The sequence below is a fragment of the Cebus imitator genome, unplaced genomic scaffold (genome assembly GCF_001604975.1).
Source record: "Cebus imitator isolate Cc_AM_T3 unplaced genomic scaffold, Cebus_imitator-1.0 Scaffold62, whole genome shotgun sequence".
NCBI classification, from domain to species: Eukaryota; Metazoa; Chordata; class Mammalia; order Primates; family Cebidae; genus Cebus; species Cebus imitator.
This window is the reverse complement of record NW_016107377.1, coordinates 169,773-179,619: the sequence shown is the minus strand read 5'-3', so window position 1 is coordinate 179,619 and position 9,847 is coordinate 169,773.

Below are 9,847 nucleotides of genomic sequence, written 5' to 3'. Positions count from 1 at the left end.
AAAAAAAAAAAAAAAAAAAAGGCACCCAGCAGCCGTTCTTTTATTCCATTACTTTCTTAATAAACTTGCTTTTACTTCACACATACAAAATAATAATATATAAATAAATAATGTGTACTTTTGGCCGGTGTGGGGGCTCATGTCTGTAATTCCAGTACTTTTGGAGGCCGAGGTGGGAGGATCACCTGAGGTCAGGAGTTCAAAACCAATCTGGCCAACATGGCAAAACCTGGTATCCACTAAAAATACAAAAATCAGCTGGGCATGGTGGCACGTGCCTGTAATCCCAGCTACTAGGGGGGCTGAAGCAGGAGAATCGCTTGAACCCGGGAGGTGGAGGCTACAGTGAGTCGAGATCACACCACTGCACTCCAGCCTGGGCAACGGAGCAAAACTCCGTCTCATAAATAAATAAATAAGTAAATAAGTAAAATAAACTCTACTTTTAAAAAATCCAGAAGGACTGGCTACATGGCTCCCGCATTCTCACGGGGCCACGATGGCTGCAGTGAGCCCCAGGCGCCTCACTCTGTGGATAAAGAGTGTGTGCCGGAGCCTGCCAGTCCTCTCAGCCTGCCTCCCTCCTGCAGCATCAGCCACCCAGTCCCTGCGGGCACCTGGTCAGTGACTCAGGCATGAAGGGGATTCTTAGGAGCTTTCTGGTGAGAAAGAGAGCCGGGGGAAAGTGTGGCCTGCGGGAGCGGCCAATGAGAAGGAAAGAGGAGGGTGACAGCGGCCTGCGTCAGTCCCTGCTCATCAGATCCCAGGCGGGAGCCCCCTGGGCACTTTCCACAGGGCAGACTGAGCCACTCTTGATTCACCCTTCCTCTGCCCAGGCCTGCAGTGGGCGGGTACCCACTGTGGTCCACAGCCCGTGAAGCATCCACGCTCTGCCACTGAGGCTTGGCAGTTTGAATGGATGCCAGCCTATGAGGTTAGAAGGAAGATGGGCAGGACATGAAAAACCAGAAGCTGCCTAACTACCCCTGGGAAATGGCTCCTGAGACCATGCCCTTCCTGCACTACTTGTAGCCTCACTCTGTCATTGACAAGCAATTACTGAGCACTAGGCAAGTCCAAAGGAGACATGAAGTAGACACAGCAGGCCGGGCGAGGGGCTGGTTCAGTGGCCAGCTGCAGTTTGTACTTGACTACTGTTCCTCCCCCATGTTCTGCTAACAGTATCCTTCCTCCACCACCACCCCATGTGCCTCCCCCACCAGAGGGGCTGGATGAATCAGTCCTGGGCAGTCAGCATATTCCATCCCCCCGGCCCCAGGGGTTGGTCTGAGATCTGCGTGTGACCCAAGTCTGGCCAATCACAGTCAATCCCCAGACATGTGCGGAGCCTCCATAGAAAAGTCAGCTTCTTCTCACTTGGCTTGTCGATCTGGCAGAATGGAAGCTGAGGGATACTGGGGACTATTTTTGCCACCACATAGGGTGACCCTAACTGATACAGAGGAAAACAGAGCTGAGAAGTGGAAACAACATGATTCCTAAACAACAGATGAACACCTAGATCTAGCCATTCCGGAAGCTGAAACCATCTGGACTTCTCATTTACAAAAACCAAAACATTCATGGAAACACACACTGTTTTTTTCTTAAGTCACTTTGAGTTGGGTTTGTTTCTGTCACTTTCAACCAAAAGACCCTGATTATACAAGCGGTTGTATGATTTCCAGGCTGGAAAACAAATAGCTATGGCAAAAGCAGACCATGAGACTTCCATGTAAAATCTGAGAGTTGGAGGCTGGGCATGGTGGCTCGCACCTGTAATCCCAGCACTTTGGGAGGCTGAGGCAGGTGAATAACTTGAGGTCACGAGATTGAGACCAGCCTGGGCAACATGGTGAAATGCTCTCTCTACTAAAAATACAAAAATTAGCTGGGCGTGGTGGCATGCACCTGTAATGGCAGCTACTGGGGAGGCTGAGGCACAAGAAACAAGAATTGCCTCCCTCTGAACTTTTTACTTGGTGCTATAAAGAAACCCTTTCAGGTCTGAGCCACAGTCGGTGGATTTCCAGTTACTTGCAGCTGAATGCATCTCCACCTGTCACACCACCTCAGGACCATAGGTTACTCTGGATTTCCACCACACACATAGAGATACCGAGGTCTGGAGTGCAGAGAGAACACCCCAGTGTCACGTGGTGGGGTCATGAGTTTACTGACTCACCGCCCGTGCTCTTTCCTCTCAAGACAACCTCGTGGTCCATTCCTTTCATTCAGGCTGCTGTAGGCATGGCCAACAGTTGCTTTGTTTATAAATTAAACACTTCCCATGGAGGCAGTGATGATGATGACCTCGCCCCTGAATCTTTCCAGCCTCTTACGTAAATCGCCCCCGGGTCACCGTCTCCATGCCTCTGGACCCAGGACAGCTTCCCCACATCCTTTAAAATGATGAGATAACCAAATGTAAACTCAGTGCTCCTGGAAAGGTGTGAGTCATGCATCACAGAACAGAAGGTTCACAGCCAGGAGTCTGCCTATCATGCTTGTCACCCAACCTTCCAGGCTTGCATCGAGCTTGTTCACTGAAAAACTGACTCATCTGCAGCTTGCGGTCAGTTCTGACACTCAGATCATTTTCTATTCATCTGTATGTGCCTGGCTAGTGGCCTTAATTAGGCACTGTCAACTTCCTGTCTTCCTGTCTCTGTCCATGTTGTCTTTCCCCCTATTTGAAGAGGACTGTATGAATACTCAAGACATGATGACGATAGCAGTTATCACTTACTATGTTCTAAGCGCGCTAAATAAATTTAACAGTTTTTTCTCGAAAGTCTGTCTGAGATAACTAGTGCAGTTTTATGGACAGGAAAACAAGGGCTTAGAAAAGTGAGGTCACAGCCAGTTGCAGTGGCTCATGCTTCTAATCCCAGCACTTTGGGAGGCCAAGGCGGGCGCATCATCTTAGGTCAGGAGTTCAAGACCAGCCTGACCAACATGGTGAAACGCCATCTCTACTAAAAATACAAAAATTAGTCGGGCGTGGTGGCACGTGCCTATAATCTCAGCTACTCAGGAGGCTGAGGAAGGAGAATTGCTTGAACCCTGGAGGCGGAGATTGCAGTGAGCCGAGATCGTGTCATGCACTCCAGCCTGGGTGGCAGAGACTTGGTCTCAAGTGACTCGCCTTGGGTAACAGAGCCAGGAGTATTTGGTGGAGCTGGAATATGGCCATGAGTGTGTTTGACCCTGGGGTCCAGCTCTAAAACACAGAGCCAGCTGGGTCTATTAAGCTAGTTTAGAGACTCCACTACAGCAGTTGAGGTGCTAATAACATTTCCTGTTTGTTTCAAAGACTTCTGGAGACTAGAGACCGCATGGGGTATTTGGCATCCTAAGGCTGCCATAAAAGACACTCTACCTCTCCTCCGACAACAGCAAGTCAGCAGCTCCTCCTGGGTCTGATCTTCACATCACAGATGGCTGCCACAGCTCACTTATCACCTCTTCACACAACAATGTCCAAAGCAGGCAGAGAAGGGAAGAGGTGAATACGTTTCTCTTTATGTGCCTCTTTCTTGTCAGAGAGGAAACTCTTTCCCAGAAGCCCCCAGCTGAGTTTCCCCTTGGGCTAAACTGGGTCATGTGACCACCCCTGAGCCAATCACATGTCCAGGAGAACGAGGTGGCCATGACTGGGTAAAGCAAATGTGGTTTTTCCTCTAGGACTGGGCACACAGCCAGCTGCACAGTCAGCATTTTCCTAGCAGGAAAGAAGAGGGGAATGGCAGTGGACAAGGCAGCCCCCAGTGTCTGATACCCTAGCATTTAAAAACGTGTAGCCCAGGCACCCTTGTTGGTTTGCAATATGATCATAGGTGGTACATGAATGAAGTTGTGTTTGTGTGGCTTTTTTTTTTTTTTTTTTTGAGATGGAGTCTTGCTCTATCACCCAGGCCAGATTTCAGTGGCATGGTCTCGGCTCTCTGTAACTTCCGCCTCCCAGGTTCAAGCGATTCTCCTGCTTCGGCCTCCCAAGTACCTGAGATTACAGGTGCCCACCACCGTGCCCGGCTAATTTTTGTATTTTTAGCAGAGAAGGGGTTTCACCATCTTGGCCAGGTTGGCCTTGAACTCCTGACCTCATGATCCACCCACCTGGGGCTCCCAAAGTGCTGGGATTACAGATGTGAACCACCACACCTGGCCGTTTGTGTGTTTTAAAATAATCCTGCGCTCTCTGTAGCTGCTTTTATGCCACGATGGCAGAGCTTTTAGCATTTATTAAGTATGTAAGTGCATTTGAAAAAACATATGGGCTGGGTGTGGTGGCATACACCTGTAATTCTGGCACTTTGGGAGATCGAGACTGGCAGAACACTTGAGGTCAGGTGTTCGAGACCACCCCGGCCAACATCATGAAACCCCAACTCAAAATACAAAAATTAGCCAGGCATGGTGGTGTTATCTGTAGTCCCAGCTACTCAGGAGGCTGAGGCAGGAAAATCGCTTGGACCTGGGAGGTGGGGGTGAAATGAGCTCAGATCGTGCCACTGCACTCCAGCCTGGGTGACAAAGCAAGACTCCATCTTAGACAAAAAGAAAGAAAGAAAAAACATATATATAGCTAACTTATCAGTCAGAACCACGAATTCATAGGCATTTTTTCTTTGGATAAAACAACCTAAGAGTTTTTGAAATGAAAATGCAAGTTAAAGAAAAATATTAAGTAAATAATTGACCGTTTGCTTCAAGATTTGGCAAATGTGAGAGTAGGAAATGCTGCTCTATGCTATCCTGCTGGGCCTCTTTTCCAACTTCTCAGAGGCATTCTGCCTTCAAACTCCCTCTTGAGGAAAATAAACACCCACAGAGATTTTTGCATCATCTGCAAATATGAGTCAAATAAAGCCTTGAGCTCAAATATAATCCAGGCTTCCTCAGCTGGGAAGGACAGGCACCTCCAATCCAACCCTTTCCTGCGATTTCACCTCTGCCTCCGTGGTTCCATGGTTTTATTGGGTCTGCCCCTCCTCTGGAAAGCCACCACAAATCCGATTTCTGAGAGAACAAGATATAAGTAATAAACAGAATGACTCCTTCAGATTTCGTGTCCTTGTCAGGAATTTTCAAACTTTCCTAAGACATGAAATCTTTTCGTTTAAACAAGAGTTTAGGAGTGCGTTATAAGAACTGGATAAATAATGGCCCCGTGATGCAGTGACAGATGTCGGAGCCTTTGTTCAAAGAAATAAAGTAGCTCATTATGTGCTGATAGCCAAAGTTGCTGGGATCCATCGCGATGTGAGAATAGCAAGGTACAGAGCAAGATGTGCAAGGTACAGAGCCACATCTGCAGACTTTTTCTGTAAAGGGCCGCATAGAAAATCCTTTGGGTGTGGCAGGCCGTACGGTCTGTGTTGCAGCTGCTCAGCTCTGCCATCGTGGCATAAAAGCAACCTCAGACAGCACACAAAGCAGCTGGGCTGTGTATCAATAAAACTTTATCTATGGACACAGATGTACATTTCATATCATTTTTGTGTGTCATAAAGCATTCTTCTTTCAATTTTTTTTTTTTTGACACCAAGTCTCACTGTGTCTTGCAGGCTGGAGTGCAGTGGCACAATCTCGGCTCACTGCAACATCCGCCACCTGGGTTCAAGCGATTCTCGTGCTTCAGCCTCCCAAGTAGCTGGGATTACAGGCATGTGTCACCATGCCCAGCCAATTTTTGTATTTATTTATTTTTTTTTAAAGTTGGGGTTTCTCCATGATGGCCAAGCTGGTCTTGAACTCCTGACCTCAGGTGATCCACCCACCTCGGCGTCCCAAAGTGCTAGGATTACAGGCATGAGCCACTGCCCCGGCCAATTTTTGTATTTTTAGTAGAGACAGGGTTTCACCATGTTGGCTGGGCTGGCCACAAACTCCTGATCTCAAGTGATCTGCCTGCCTCAGCCTTCCAAAGTGTTGAGATTATAGATGTGAGATGCTGTGCCTGGCTTTTCTTTCAAATTTTAAAAATCATTTAAAAATGTAAAATCCAGCCAGGCGTGGTAGTTCAGGCCTGAAATCCCAGCACTTTGGGAGGCTGAGGTTGGTGGATCACCTGAGGTCAGGAGTTCGAGACCAGCCTGACCAACGTGGTGAAACCCCGTCTCTACTAAATACAAAAAATTAGCCTGGTGTGGGGGTGCATGTCTATAATCCCAGCTACTTGGGAGGCTGAGGCAGGAGAATCACTTGAACCCAGGAGGCAGAGGTTGCAGTGAGCCAAGATTGCGTCATGGGACTCCAGCCCAGGTAACAAGAGCAAAACTCTGTCTAAAAAAAAAAAAAAAGGTAAAAACTATTCTTAGCTTGCAGGCCACACAGAACAGTAAAACAGATTTGGCTTGAGAACTATAATTTGCTAATCCATCTATAAGCCTCTGATGCAAGACAAAATTGTAGAGAAACACCAGAAGTATAGAGAAGCATGCTACATATGCGTGTGTGTGCGTGCGTGTGTGTGTGCGTGCGTGTGTGTGTGTGCGTGCATGTGTGTGTGTGTACAGTTTGCCCTCCATACCCGTGGGTTCCACCCATCCGTAGATTCAACCAACCATGGATCAAAAATATTCAAAAAGGCTGGGCACAGTGGCTCATGCCTGTAATCACAGCACTTTGGGAAGCCAAGGTGGGCAAATCACCTGAGCTCAGGAGTTCGAGACCAGCCTGGCCAACACGGTGAAACCCTGTCTCTACTAAAAATACAAAAATTAGCCCGGCCTGGTGGCACACGCCTGTAATACCAACTACCCCAGACACTGAGACAGAATTCCTTGAACCAGGACCCGAGAGGTAAAAGTTGCAGTCAGCTGAGATCACGCCAATGCACTCCAGCCTGGGACACAGAGCGAGACTCCGTCTCAAAAAAAAAAAAAAAAATTAAAAGAGGCCGAGCGTAGTGGGTCACAACAGTAATCCCAGCATTTTGGGAGGCCAAGGTGGGCAGATCACCTGAGGTCAGGAGTTTGAGACCAGCCTAGCCAACATGGTGAAACCCCATCTCTTCCAAAAATATAAAAAATTAGGCAGTGTGGTGGCACGCACCTGTAATCCCAGCTTCTCAGGAGGCTGAGGCAGGAGAACCACTTGAACCTGGGAAGCGGAGGTTGCAGTGAGCCAAGATGGTGCCATTGCATTTCAGCCTGGGTGACAGAGCAAGATTCTCTCTCTCTGTATATATTTTTGAAAAAATATATATATACACACACATATATATTCAAAGAAAAAATGTATCTGTACTGAACATTTACAGACTGTTTTCTTGTCATTATTCACTAAACGGTACATTAAAACAACTATTTACATTGCATTTACATTGCATTACATATTATAAATAATCTAGAGTTGATTTGAAGTATACAGGAGGATGTGCATAAGTTAGATACAAATGTTACTTTATTTTACATAAGGGACTCAAACAGCCAGGGATTTTGGTATCTGTGGAAGGTCCTAGAAACAATCCCCCAATCAAAGGGCAACTGGAGAGAGACAGGGAGAGAGAGAGACAGAGATTTGTTTATATCTCTAAAAGGACACACTAAAAATTGGCCACAGAGGTGCTTGTGAAGAGGAACTGGGAAATGTCAGAGGAAGTGAGAAGGAAGAGATTCTTTCTCGCCATGTAGGCTTTTATACAGCCTGAGCTTTTCCCCACGTGCTTGTGTTACTTTTACAAAGAAAAAACATTCGCCAAAGCAGGAAGGATCACTCTGCCACAGACAATAAAAGTGAGATGCTATAAATAAACACGTGCAGTCATGCAGCACATAACCACGTTTTGGTCAGTGGTCAGTGATGAACCTCATATACGACGGTGGTCCCATAAGACTGTAAAGAGGTATTTGTACTATATTCTTTTTTTCTTTCCTCCTCTCTCTTTCTTTCTTTCTTTCTTTCTTGAGATGGAGTCTTGCTGTCACCCAGGCTGGAGTGCAGTGGTGCAGTGGCACAATCTCAGTTCACTGCAACCTCCACTTCCCAGGTTCAAATGATTCTCCTGCCTCAGCCTCCTGAGTAGCGGAATTACAGGCGCCAGCCACCATGCCCGGCTAATTTTTGTATTTTTAATAGAGACGAGGTTTCTCCATGTTGGTCAGGCTGATCTCGAACTCCCGACCTCAGGTATCCTCTCCCCCCACCCACCCTCTCCCCACCTTGGCCTCCCAAAGTGTTGGGATTACAGGTGTGAGGCACAGCGCCCGGCCTGTACTGTATGCCTTCACATTGAACGGTGATCCATAAGATTCTAATACCATATTTTTACTCTACCTTTTCTATGTTTAGATATGCGTAGATACACAGATACTTCCCATTGTGTTACCGTTGCCTACAGCAGGGGCCCTCAAGCCCCCAAGGCACGAGTCCGTGGCCTGTTAGGAACTGGGCTGCACTGCAGGAGGTGAGTGACAGGTGAGTGAGCAAAGCTCCATCCGTATTTCACTCACTCCCCATTGCTCACATGACCCCCTGAGCTCCGCCTCCTGTCAGATCAGTGTCGCCATTAGATCCTCACAGGAGCGCAAACCCTATTGTGAACTGCGCATGCGTGGGATCTAGGTTGCGCGCTCCTCATGAGAATCTAATGCCTGATGATCTGTCACCATCTCCCATCACGCCTAGATGGGATCGTCTAGTTGTGGGAAAACAAGCTCAGGGCTCCCACTGATTCTACATTAAGGTGAGCTGTATAATTATTTCATTATATATTATAAGGTAATTCTAATAGAAATAAAGTGCACAATAAATGTCACGCGCTTGAACCATCCCGGAACCATCCCCCTCACCCTGATCCTTGGAAAAATTGTCTCCAGGAAACCGGTCCCTGGGGCCAAAAAGGTTGTGGACCTCTGGCCTACAGTTTTCAGTTCAGTTTTCGCGTGTTGTCCAGGTTTGCAGCCCAGCAGCGGCAGGCTCCACCGTTAGCCTGGGTGTGTAGCAGGCTGTGATGTCTAGGTTTGTGTAGTACACGCTGATGGTCTCACCATGATGAAATCGCCTAACAACGCATTTCTCAAAACATAGCCCTCTCATTAAGTGCCACGTGACTTCACAGGCAATCACAGCACAACACCAGGGGGCGCCGTTCATTGGGCCATTTGTAGAATGGAACCCTTGGAGTTGTGAGGGCACACCCCACGTGGCAGCCCTGTTGACAACAAAACTAACACCAGGTCAGGGCGCAGTGGCTCACCCTTGTAATTCCAGCACTTTGGGAGGCCAAGGTGGGTGAATCAGGAGATCAGGAGTTCAAGACCAGCCTCTCCAATATGGTGAAAACCTGTTTCTACTAAAAAATACAAAAATTAGCCAGGCATGGTGGCGCACACCTGTAGTCCCAGCTACTTGGGAGGCTGAGGCAGGAGAATTACTTGAACCCAGGAGGTGGAAGTTGCAGTGAGCTGAGATTGTGCCACTGCACTCCTGCCTGGGCGACAGTGAGACTCTGTTTAAAATAAAACAAAAACAACAACAAAAAAACAACTGACCTGACAGTAAGAATTAATATGAAGTGAAGTTCGTAAGTAAATATTAAGGGGGTAGGGTCGGAGTGGAAGTTGTCGGAGGGGAATAAAATCTCACTAGTTCTGTTTTATGCTGCTCCTTATCAGGACCACAATAAAGCCAGTGTTCTGACAATATTTATTTTTGATTTTTTTTCTCCAGAGTGGAAGAAAAATGCCCGGGGCCTGGCGGGAGTAGGAGAGTGGGACTGAAAGTTGGAACAGGAGCAGGGAGCTCACCCGGAAGTAAAATCAGCTCCAGAAACTTACCGTGAAAATGCCACTTATTTCTCAGAAACACTCGAAGTCTGACTCAGCCTGTGACTCCCTTT